Here is an 11,163-nt window from a genome sequence, read left to right on the forward strand (position 1 = left end):
CTAGAGCCCACGAAGCGTAGCCCCCGCTCATTGCAACTAGAGAAAGCCTGCACACAGCAACAAAGACCCAACACAGCCAAAAATAAATAAATAAGTTTATTTAAAAAATAAAGAAATACAGTGAGACTAGGCCAGTGGGTGGTGGAGATTGAAGCGCAACTGTCATTATTAGAAGAATCTGAAGGGGCCATGATGGCCATGACCAGAAAATGAAAATGGGCTCAGGAATCTGATTGGCGGAAAAACAGCTTAGAGAAGACAATAGACTCATGGCAAGCCAGAGACACCACGAAAGAGAGTTTGAATAGTTCATCCCATTCCAGGTGTTTCCTTATAATGAGACAGAGAAATTGAGTGTGTCTATTTCTGTTTGGATCTTATCATGGATTATATCATTGGGGAGTCATTGAGAGTTTTTAAACAGAAAGATGAAATAATTAGGCAGATGATGCAGTAATGATAGGTCAGACAGCAGAGGATGTAACAAATTGAAATGGGAGAGACTAAGAACAAGATACTCATTACAGAAGGTGATGGCTATAGTTGAAGTACAAGAGTAATATCATTAAGAATGGCTCAGAAAATTATTACAGAGATAAATATGACTTCTTTCATATGCTAATTTATTTATTCACTCATTTGCATCTTTGTTCCTGTATTTTTTTGCCAAAATACATTGACTCCTACATGGGTTTCTGGAAACACTAAGGTGAACAACTCAGTCCTTTCCCTCAATGAGCTCATTGACTAGTGAAGACTGTTATCAAACAACAGATCATTCATAAAAGGGACAGCATATCCAAACTAAGAAAATCAGGGAAACTTTTTAAAAGAAATGACGTTAAATTAGTGGTTGGAGATGGGGAAGGAAATGTACAAGATTTTGAAATTTGGTGACTATGAGGATAGCGCTGATAATAAGAAATATAAAGACAACAGGAGGATGATTCATCAAGAACTACTTTTTAGGAATCAATGTGAAATTTGATGGAGATGAGAGAGATAGATGACCTGGTCCACTAATAACATACCCTTAATTTGTCTCCTATTGCCCTGTAAGACGACTGAGGAAAATGTAGCACAGATTTGGTGGTCTAGTTAACAAACTGTTAATTAGGTTGAGACCAAAACAGCTTTGGAAGGCTTATCTTAGCTGGAAGGATCAAATGAAGGATTCCCTGGCTTCACTGAAGGCAGGCCTAAAGTTCAAGAAGGTAAATGAGTATTGCCCTTATATCCATTAATCCTATCCTCTGATGAGAAAAGTCAATTTTGTTGACAGAAAACAAGCAAATGAGCATAAGGACTAGAACGAAAAGCCAGATAATTTTCTCCAAAAGCAAGAGCCTCTCATGCCAGCTCTTCTCAGTCCAGGGTGCCTCTAAGGCAGGACCACAGCCCTGGCTGTCTCATCTCACCATTTAAGTGGCAGAGAGAGCCCAAAGGGAGTCAAAGTGGGGACCAAAGAGAAATACAATATGATGTTTTTAGCCCCTGGAGACAAGACTGGCCTTAAATGGATAAGAACCCAAGAGACTGAGAGAGACTAAAACTTATCTCAGAGGAAAGCAACATTGCCCATCTCCCTTTGACCTTTCTTGCCTCTCAAAAGTGCCTTACCTTTCTGGTATTAAAGAATGATATGCATCTCTAAAGTAATAATTTTTAAATGAGTTTGGAAAATGTTTACATACCTCTTCAAGATATCCATGCACATTAACACAGAGAAACACTAAAAAAATCCCATAGTAAAGAAATTAAATTATTTTCAAAACTTATTTGATAATCAATCTTATTTATGTAACCCATTAACATGTTGCAGACAACACCTTGGGAAATATTGCAGTAAAGAAAGAGACTATAGATGTTTGCCAGGGCTTTTCCCTATTCTAAAGTAACATGTACTTTAAAAAATATTTTCTAAAGATAATATATATTTTTCAAAATATATATTTCATGCTCAATAACTTTGGAGTGAACAAGTATTATTTTCTCTGTGATGGACATTTCTTACAGTGCCATGTTAGTCACCGGGAGTTGATAATCATGTGATATTCCCAAAATTATACTGCGTAAGTACCTACTCCTTTTACCTTTTTTTTTGAGTTTTCACCTAGATTTTATTTTTATTATTTAAAAAAATTAAGAAAAATTTTTATTGAAGTATAGTTGATTTACAATGTTGTGCTAATTACTGCTGTACAGCAAAGTGATTCAGTGATACATATATATACATTCTTTTTTTAAATATATTCTTTTCGGGCTTCCCTGGTGGCGCAGTGGTTGAGAGTCCGCCTGCCGATGCAGGGGACACGGGTTCGTGCCCCGGTCCGGGAGGATCCCGCATGCCGCGGAGCGGCTGGGCCCGTGAGCCATGGCCGCTGGGCCTGCGCGTCCGGAGCCTGTGCTCCGCAGCAGGAGGGGCCACGGCAGTGAGAGGCCCGCGTACCGCAAAAAAAAAAAATTCTTTTCCATTATGGTTTATCATAGGATATTGAATATAGTTCTCTGTGCTATACAGTACTCCTTATACTTTAAAATAAACTTAATTCTCAGTATTTAAAAAGGTCCCCACTATTCTCAGGGCCAAGATGACCTGTAAAGCCATGGCACTGGAGCTTGCCTGCTTTATTCATAATTTTAATAGGGACAATGATAGTTTGGGCTATTCAGCATATTTAAATGTAGGCTAATTCTTTTAAATTTAGGAGTTATCCCTCATTGTTTGCTTTCCTAATCCCCACATTTCAATCTTTCAGAAAATACTGCCTTTTCTAGCCAAATGTATTTGAAAACCATTGACAAATTTTCACCTTGTTGGCAGTACGCTATTCTCAGCCATAATCGTCTGTCTCCTAGACTCCAGCAATAGCTTTTATATTGGTCTCTTCTATCACATATTTTTCTCCACAAAATTGCCAGAGTGTCAGTTTTTAAATATAAATGAAAGTATGTTGCTTCCTTGCTTCAAGTGCTTAAAATAGCTTCCTCTTGCTGTCAGAGTAAAATCCAAATTATCATGGCCTACAAGTCCCTTTATAGTTTGCTCCTAGTTTCCTAAGTCCTAATGAAGCAGAATCTCTGGAAATGGAGCCTGGGGTTTTATTTTGAATAAGATTTTGATGGTCAGTCATGACTGAGAATTACTCCCTTCTTCAGTGTTGGTGTTCATTCAGTTCCTTCACTTTTCACTTTCTCAGCAATGTTCTGGTGCCTTAAAGTCTTTGCTACCTGTTAGCAGAGAGAGAGCAGTTTGGTCAATGGAACACATCATAGTCCCCCTTAGAGATTCTAGTCTTTGCTGCATCTTTTCACTTCAGACCCAGAGCCTCCTCTGAGGCTACTCTGGGTCCTCCCGCTGCTTCAGCTGTAGCTTCTTTGCTTCTGCTATCATAGCTGCTGTTGCCAAATAGTCTATGCTGCCAGAGTACCTGCCAAAGCACTTCCAAATGTCACTCATTTCCAGAGTTGGGAGATACATTTTGACCTTGGCATAAAGGAAATCTTGTCCCAGTTAACATTCCCAAATTTGGAAACTAAGCATCAAAGGACTACTAAGTTATCACCTTTCAACTGCATGCCATGATCCATCCATGCAGAAATGCTGGGTTATTTGATGATGATAATGGCCTTAGCCTTGAAATATTCTCATCTGAAGACTTCTAGTAATGCCCCATCCCCCCAAACATACACACACACACATACATGCACTCACCGCTACGTATGTGTATATTTTGTTGAGCGTACTAACACCAAAAAAGGAATAAAGGTAGTTTTACTCTGAAGTATAGGTGACAGTCACTATTGTAAGTAAATATAGAATCTAGTTTTTGAAAATAGTTGATAGTGGAGAAACATACAGCTTGGAGGTAATGTAGAGAATCATGATGAAAGTGTAGTAAAAGTATATTTTACTGTAGCTATGGTGTTAGCCTAGGTTTCCCAAATAGTAAACTCCCCAGACAAAAACCTCATTCAAATGGGAAAGTGAAAAACAAGACAAAATAAAACAAAGTGTCACTGGTGGTAGACTGCAGTAAAGGAGCAGTCCAGGCAAAATTCTAGAGCTGGCTAATGATCAGTTGCTTCTATTTCATTGATAGTATGCCTGGGTATAATTGACAAAGGGACATAGTGGTTGTATACCAGACCGTTAAAGGTGGTAAAAAGGAATGGACGATAGATTTCACAAGATGGAGATACTCAGAAAGATTGAAGCAAAAATGTTTTAATTTCAGAATCAGGGTTATCTGAAATAAAAATTTTGAAGAAAATGAAAATGTTAGAAATTTAAGGCATTGTCATGTTCTTTATTTAACAGATTGTATGAGTTTTCCACCTATATCTTTGATTAAGATAATCATGTCTGATACCTATAGTTTTGTTTTATGAGTACTAACATGACTACATTTTAATGCTTGAATTTATATCCTCTAAAAACCATATGAGGACTACCTTTTTAAAGGTCATCCTTTGAATTTTTAAAGATCTAAAATGTTTAGCACTGCTTTAGGGTTTTCTCCACATTTGTCATCTAAATCTTACCTGCACATCCACTTGGGGTTTCCCTGAACACACATTTGTCATTTATACATACATATTCATGACACCAATTTGATTAATGATCTTGTCTTTCTTACTCCTACAGTTTAATGGACAAAATAAGATGTTGACAAGGCTCTGGAGGTTGGAATGAGACATGCTAATTACATTTTTTAAGGCCAATAGACATTTTCAGTCATAGAACTTTCTGATGTTCTAACTGTCTGGCATTTTTAATGCTTAATTCTTCAAATTGCTTCGAATGTAATGATGATGGTGAAATAACGGTAATTACAGCAGTTGTTTTGTTGCTCCAGACTCTGACATTAAATCTATTATGCCCAGCCTCTTAGAGGGAATGGGTCTGAGCATTTTTTAATCAAGTGAGCAGGGTCGTTATTTGAAAAAAACAAATAATGTGTAGAGTATCTATTTTTCTCATTGTTAGATTTAATTTTGTCAAGAAATCCTATTCATTTTTTATAGTTTTTGACAATAATCCTGATTATAACATAGTCTTGAAGAACTTTATATTTGAATAGTTTTCAATAGTTTATTAGCTATCCTCCACAGAAATCTTATGAGGTCAGTATAATTATCTCTCACTTTATGGCAAGCCTATTAGAAAATGTTCTCCACCTACCTACCAAAGTAGCATTGTTATTTTAGTATTCATTTTTAAAGTAATAGCAGAGGCTGTGCTCAATAGTGTATCCTCGGGCATACTGCACTTAATATGTTTTATTACCTGACACTTTTTTCATTTAATTTCTATAATAATGCAAATGTAAAACAATAAAGACTAAGAGACAGATGTATGACCTTCAAGATTAAGTATGAGTCCATAAAGGAAAGAGGAAAGAGAGACTGTGAAAATATGGTCAATATTGAATAATTATAGATAGAAATTATTCACACGTAGTTAAGCTATTTAACTCATTTTATGTTGTCTCAAGATATATGGAAAGATAATTATTTTAAAACTGTATTATATAAAGCTGTATGAAATAATTAATACTTTTATGAAAGACACACTGAAAACATTTTCATTGCATGATAAATTTTCAAATCTATTCTGCCCCTTGTCATTCACATATAATTGTCTAACTTGGGCAAGGGCTAGCTCTTTGGCCTCCCATTTTTGTTTCTTTAAGCGTCACCTACCCCAAAAATATTTATGAGATGTATACATGTATACATGAGACATACTTTTTTCAGTACTATGAAGAATACCTATATTTTTACACACATATATTCATCCTAGATTTCAAAGATATATCTAGACTTTACCCAAAGTAAAATCCTAGATTTCAAAGATACATATTAGACTTTACCCAAAGTCTAATATTATATGATCTATATGTATATATACCTATAAAGTTAGAAATAAGTGGATTTAAAACTAAAGTCCTAAAATATGCTTCTTATAAAGCACACATGTTAAACAAAATCATATAGAAAATATAAAATTAAAGGAATAGAAAATATATACCAGTTATGGAATAACTGGAAGAAAAACGGTGATTAAATATGGAGCCTGGAAACAAACATATACACATATGGTAATTTGATATAGAATAAGAATAAAATGAGAATGAGATGGTGATGATGATAGTAACTTATGAGGATGATGAAGATAATGATGATGGTGATGAAGATGATGATGATGGTGGTGAGGATGATGGGGTAAGTGTTATTGTTTGCATATCATGTGCCCAGGTTTATAAATGCTTTATATACTTTAGCTGATTCAGTTCTCCTGACATCTATTAAGGACTTTAAAAGCTATAATATAAACTAATATGGTGCTTTAGTTGCTATCAGTGGCTATCCTTGATTTTAGATTTTTAATATTAAATGTGAAAAGAAAACCTGACAACCTGATAGAAAACTAGTCTGTAAATAGGAACAGTGAATATATACACACGAGGAAAATCAGGAAGCTGATAAATCTATGTAAAGGAACACATTTCTCCACTTATCAGAACAACAAGTTACTGTTTCATGCTCATCAGTTTGGCAAAACATATAAAGTCTGAAGATACAACGGTTGGCAAGGATGAAAATTCAAAACATAAACTTTTATACAGTTGGTAGAAGAGTAAATTGGTACAGCCGTTCTGGAAAAGTTATAGAACAAATTTACCTTATACTCCACCAAGCAATTCCATTTCCAGGAGTACACCCTGGAGAAATGCTTTCACACACTAACAGGGAAACATACGTAAGAATGCTCACAAAATCAAAGCTTTTGTTTGCAAACTACTGGAATTAATTTCATGTAGATAAATCTCAAATGCATAATATTGCTATGGGAAAAGGATTAAGTAAAGGTGCATAAAGTTGAATGCCGTTCACGAAAGTATGAAAATATGAAAATTAAAGCTATGTATTCTTTCAGAATCCAATATATTAAAAATATAAAAGGATGAATGGCAAAATGAAACAAATTCAAGGTAGTGACTACTTCTGGGGAAAGAAGGAGAGAGACTCCAAGAGAGCTGTACAGCTTCAATTTTATCTGTAACGCTTTGTTTTTTTTTAAAAAATGGGAAATGATACATGAAAATGCTAAATTATATTAAACCTGAGCAGTAGCTACAGAGATATTTGTTGTATCATTCTTCATATTATATTGCACATTTGAAGTATATTATAATATTTTGTATATATACTATAATCTAACAGTATGATATATTAAATATTATACAGAGGTTTATAATATAATTCATACTTTCATAACTCTTTCTTTATATATGTCCCAATATATTTCCTCCCTCCCAGTTGTCTCAGCATTCTTTCTGATTAGTATATTACCTATCAGATAGATGGAGTTCAACATGTGTTTCCTAAGTAAAGAGATGACTGACTGAATATTAAAATCCTTCTATATACAGAGTGTATAAATTACCTCCAGGAGGTCTTCAGTAGGTAAAAAAACACAAATACAGAAAGTGGGATATACTGATAAGACATTATTCATGAAAAGATTTTACTATTTTTGTGCTTTTCTTAGAAATAATTTACTCCAAATGTCCTTGGAAATTTTCACTATTTCAAAACAAGTTTAAAAGATTATTTAGATTGAATTTAAGGATGATTACTATAGATATAATTAATTTTTTTTGATATAATTAATTTTTAAAAAGATGTTGGAGGGCAATCTGAGCACATAGTTTTTTCAAAAGTTATATCAGTAATCTGTAGATCTTTTACTACCAGATATAAGCAAATGAGAAATTCTTTAATTCCACTTAATAAGAAAGCTCCTTAAGAATTAACACAGTCTGAACAGCTGCTATTTATAAATGTAAATCCAATAGACAACTTTTGAGAACATAATTCAAAAACCAAAATGATAGCAAATCACATTAATTATGTAATATAAATAATTTAAAAATTTCAAAGTATTCCTAAAATTAGGGCATTTTCATATTATGACAGTGCCTAAGGAGGGAAACATCTAAATAATATAAATTCTAATTGTTACTGTAATTTGTATATAATAAATCTTTTCTTCCTCCCCTCTCATATTAGCCTGGAGAGGAATCTATTTTATTTTGGCAATAATTTACTTTTATCATTATGGTCCTTTGTCTTATAGATAACCTGAACCTGAAACTAGAAATTTTACTCTGAGCAAAAGAAACAGATATCATAAAGGGAATGTAGCTGTTTTTTGTAAACAATCAACTTACGTGATGAAGAGTCAGAGATGCTGATCTCTTTTAGGCACTGACGGATGATAGGAAAATGGAGATGGTGGCTGACATTACACACAGGATCCAAACATGGTCTAATATGAAGAGACTGGAAAAAGACATTAAGTGTGATTTTTGTTATTTGTAAGAAAACACAATTAGACCATGACTAATTTCAAAATGGATTTAAAGTGACTCATAACACTAAATTATATACATGACAAAGAGCTGAAAAGACAGCAGACTTGGCTCTTTCTTCAGACCAGACCTGGAGCTGCCCCAGAACTGAAGGAAAAGCATCTGCATCTGAGGAACACAAGACTGAAGGAAACCCCTTAGGATACAGAAAGTGTCTGCTGGAGTGTCCCAGGGTAGCGGAGTCCTGGTGTCACAGTTCATGAATAAGTTGGGGAAAGCTTTTTAAGTATGCTCTTTTCTGTCCACAACACAGTCCTGGGCAGGTTATAGTTTCTCAATAAATAACATGAGACAAAATGAATATATACATACATGCATTCATACATACATACATAAATATATAAAAAATAAAACTTAAAAAGTGATAATCTATTACTTTTTAAGGATTGGAGGGTTACTAATACTTAAAATAATCAAAAATTTCTTTCAAAAATAATAGGTTATATTGATAATAGAAAGTAGGTAGGAGTAATTATAAAGAATTAAAACCAAGTGGTAAAGGGCCAACTTATTTCGAAAGAGAAATGAGTTATAGCAGAACTTGGGGGCAGGGCCATTTTTATTTTCAAAAGAGAACATTTTCACTGCCAAGTTCTTTGGGCAAATTTTCAATGTATTGCAACATAAAACATGGAAAAGCTGATTTTGCCATAATTTTTCTTTTTAAGATATGCCACTATTATTTGATCTCCTTGTTGTTCGTTAACATCCACAAGTACCTGACACCCCCATTCTGTTTTTTGGTAGGGGTAGACCTTTCAGGTTGAATTACAGCAAAATATCTCCAAATGGTAGAATTAGTTAATCTGTTAGAAGAGGAATTTAGTATTAAGCGTTGACAAATTCTGTCAAAAATCATGATTCAAATTTAATTTTATTGATACTAAATTGTTCTTTCTGGCAAAAATTAGCCAACAATTTAATTTGTTTTTTATATTGAATCTTTTTTTTTAATAATAAAAACTACCAACATGCAAGAGGACGCTCATTTTGTCTACTTGATATAGGGTATTAATCTAAAATAGCTTGTAGATTATTCAGATATTATAAAAAAAACAAGGGTGAGGCTAATTCATGCACTATGACATACAATAAGGGAATTTTACCTGCCAGAAACTTCTCCTGGATCTGAGACTTAGAGTAATATTATGGTACAGGCTTTGTTGATGCATTAATAGCAAAGGATTTATATCAAGACTGTTCATTCTGGAACACAGTCAGAATCTATTTGTGGAATCAAGGCAAGATCAATGAGCACAGTGAAGAGCTTATTCTGTTATTAGCCATTTTCTTGGTAAGACGAGAGTGAGGTTAGACACAGCAGTGGCGTAATTGTGTCTAAAATCTGCTTGCTTCTCATGAAAGATATTAAATTGAATTATTCATTCGTATACTCTGTTAAGAGAGAAGCTTAGTATAATATTAAGGTGACATTCAACATATAAAAGTATTTATAACCTGGGGGGGATAAGGACTTCTTTTCATGACAATAAATTAGACTGTATTTTGAGACTATCTAAAAAGCTTCTAGAATAAATAGTTTAGAATAACTGAATTTGCCTTTCAGGGGAAGAAAAAAAATATATAGTTGCAAGAGTTGCCTGATTTGGCTTTTTTCAGTTTAAGGAGATTATGCATTTTATAGTAGATAAAATGATAGGAATCCCAGAACTATAAAAAATTCAGAGAGGTATTCCAAAAACTATCAATTTGAAAGAAATACTTCACCTAATCACAAATACAGCAGTTTTCATTGTGAGTTAGAGGCTTTCCAAATGGAATATTGGCTCTGGAGACTAAATCCAAAGACTCCCTTTGAAATCTGTTAAGATAGAAACTGTTTTAATTATTTTGAATTGCTTACAAAAATTCTAGCAATTTTTTTTTTTTTTTTTTTTTTGCGGTACGCGGGCCTCTCACTGTTGTGGCTTCTCCCGTTGCGGAGCACAGGCTCCGGACGCGCAGGCCCAGCGGCCATGGCTCACGGGCCCAGCCGCTCCGCAGCATGTGGGATCTTCCCAGACCGGGGCCCGAACCTGAGTCCCCTGCATCGGCAGGCGGACTCTCAGCCATTGCGCCACCAGGGAAACCCTAGAAATTATTTTTGAATCACTTTATTCAGTTGCATAAATTTTTATTTTCTTCCTGATATTTAAACTTTACTTCATGAAGGTTTAAGTAGTATGTAACTTAAGGAAACATGGATACATTTGGGGATTAACTGCGTCATATGGAAGTATCTAATTCAACACTACTCTGGGTAAATTTGAAATCTTCAGTTCATTTACTGAAGGATGTTGACTCTTCCAGAGCAAAACAGCAACAATGCCCAGGTAATAGAGATATACTGTATACTTTCCAGATCTCTGAGTTGACTGCTCTTGGATGACTCACACCATGTGACATAATTTTACCTGTTGAGATAAGGTGTATGAGGAGGATTCTTTTTTTTTTTTTTGCGGTTCGCGAGCCTCTCACTGTTGTGGCCTCTTCCGTTGCGGAGCACAGGCTCCGGACGCGCAGGCTCAGCGGCCATGGCTCACGGGCCCAGCTGCTCCGCGGCACGTGGGATCTTCCCGGACCGGGGCACGAACCGATGTCCCCTGCATCGGCAGGCGGACTCTCAACCACTGCGCCACCAGGGAAGCCCGATTTATTAGTTTTATCAAGGGACTCTGCACATTTCTACTACTGCCAGCAGAAAATGATGTCTCCATTGATA

General features: G+C 35.0%; 1 protein-coding gene across 1 annotated transcript in view; it reads right to left on the bottom strand.

The window, feature by feature from the left end:
* The window catches only part of GULP1 (GULP PTB domain containing engulfment adaptor 1), a 367,352-nt gene extending 359,060 nt beyond the window's left edge, over positions 1-8,292 (bottom strand). Inside the window, exon 1 of the mRNA XM_073807501.1 lies at positions 8,241-8,292. The gene's annotated coding sequence lies outside the window, so the exon portion shown is untranslated. The remainder of the gene's footprint in view (positions 1-8,240) is intronic.
* Between the last annotated feature and the right edge of the window lie 2,871 nt (positions 8,293-11,163).

This window comes from Tursiops truncatus, chromosome 7 (assembly GCF_011762595.2).
Source record: "Tursiops truncatus isolate mTurTru1 chromosome 7, mTurTru1.mat.Y, whole genome shotgun sequence".
Lineage (NCBI taxonomy): Eukaryota > Metazoa > Chordata > Mammalia > Artiodactyla > Delphinidae > Tursiops > Tursiops truncatus.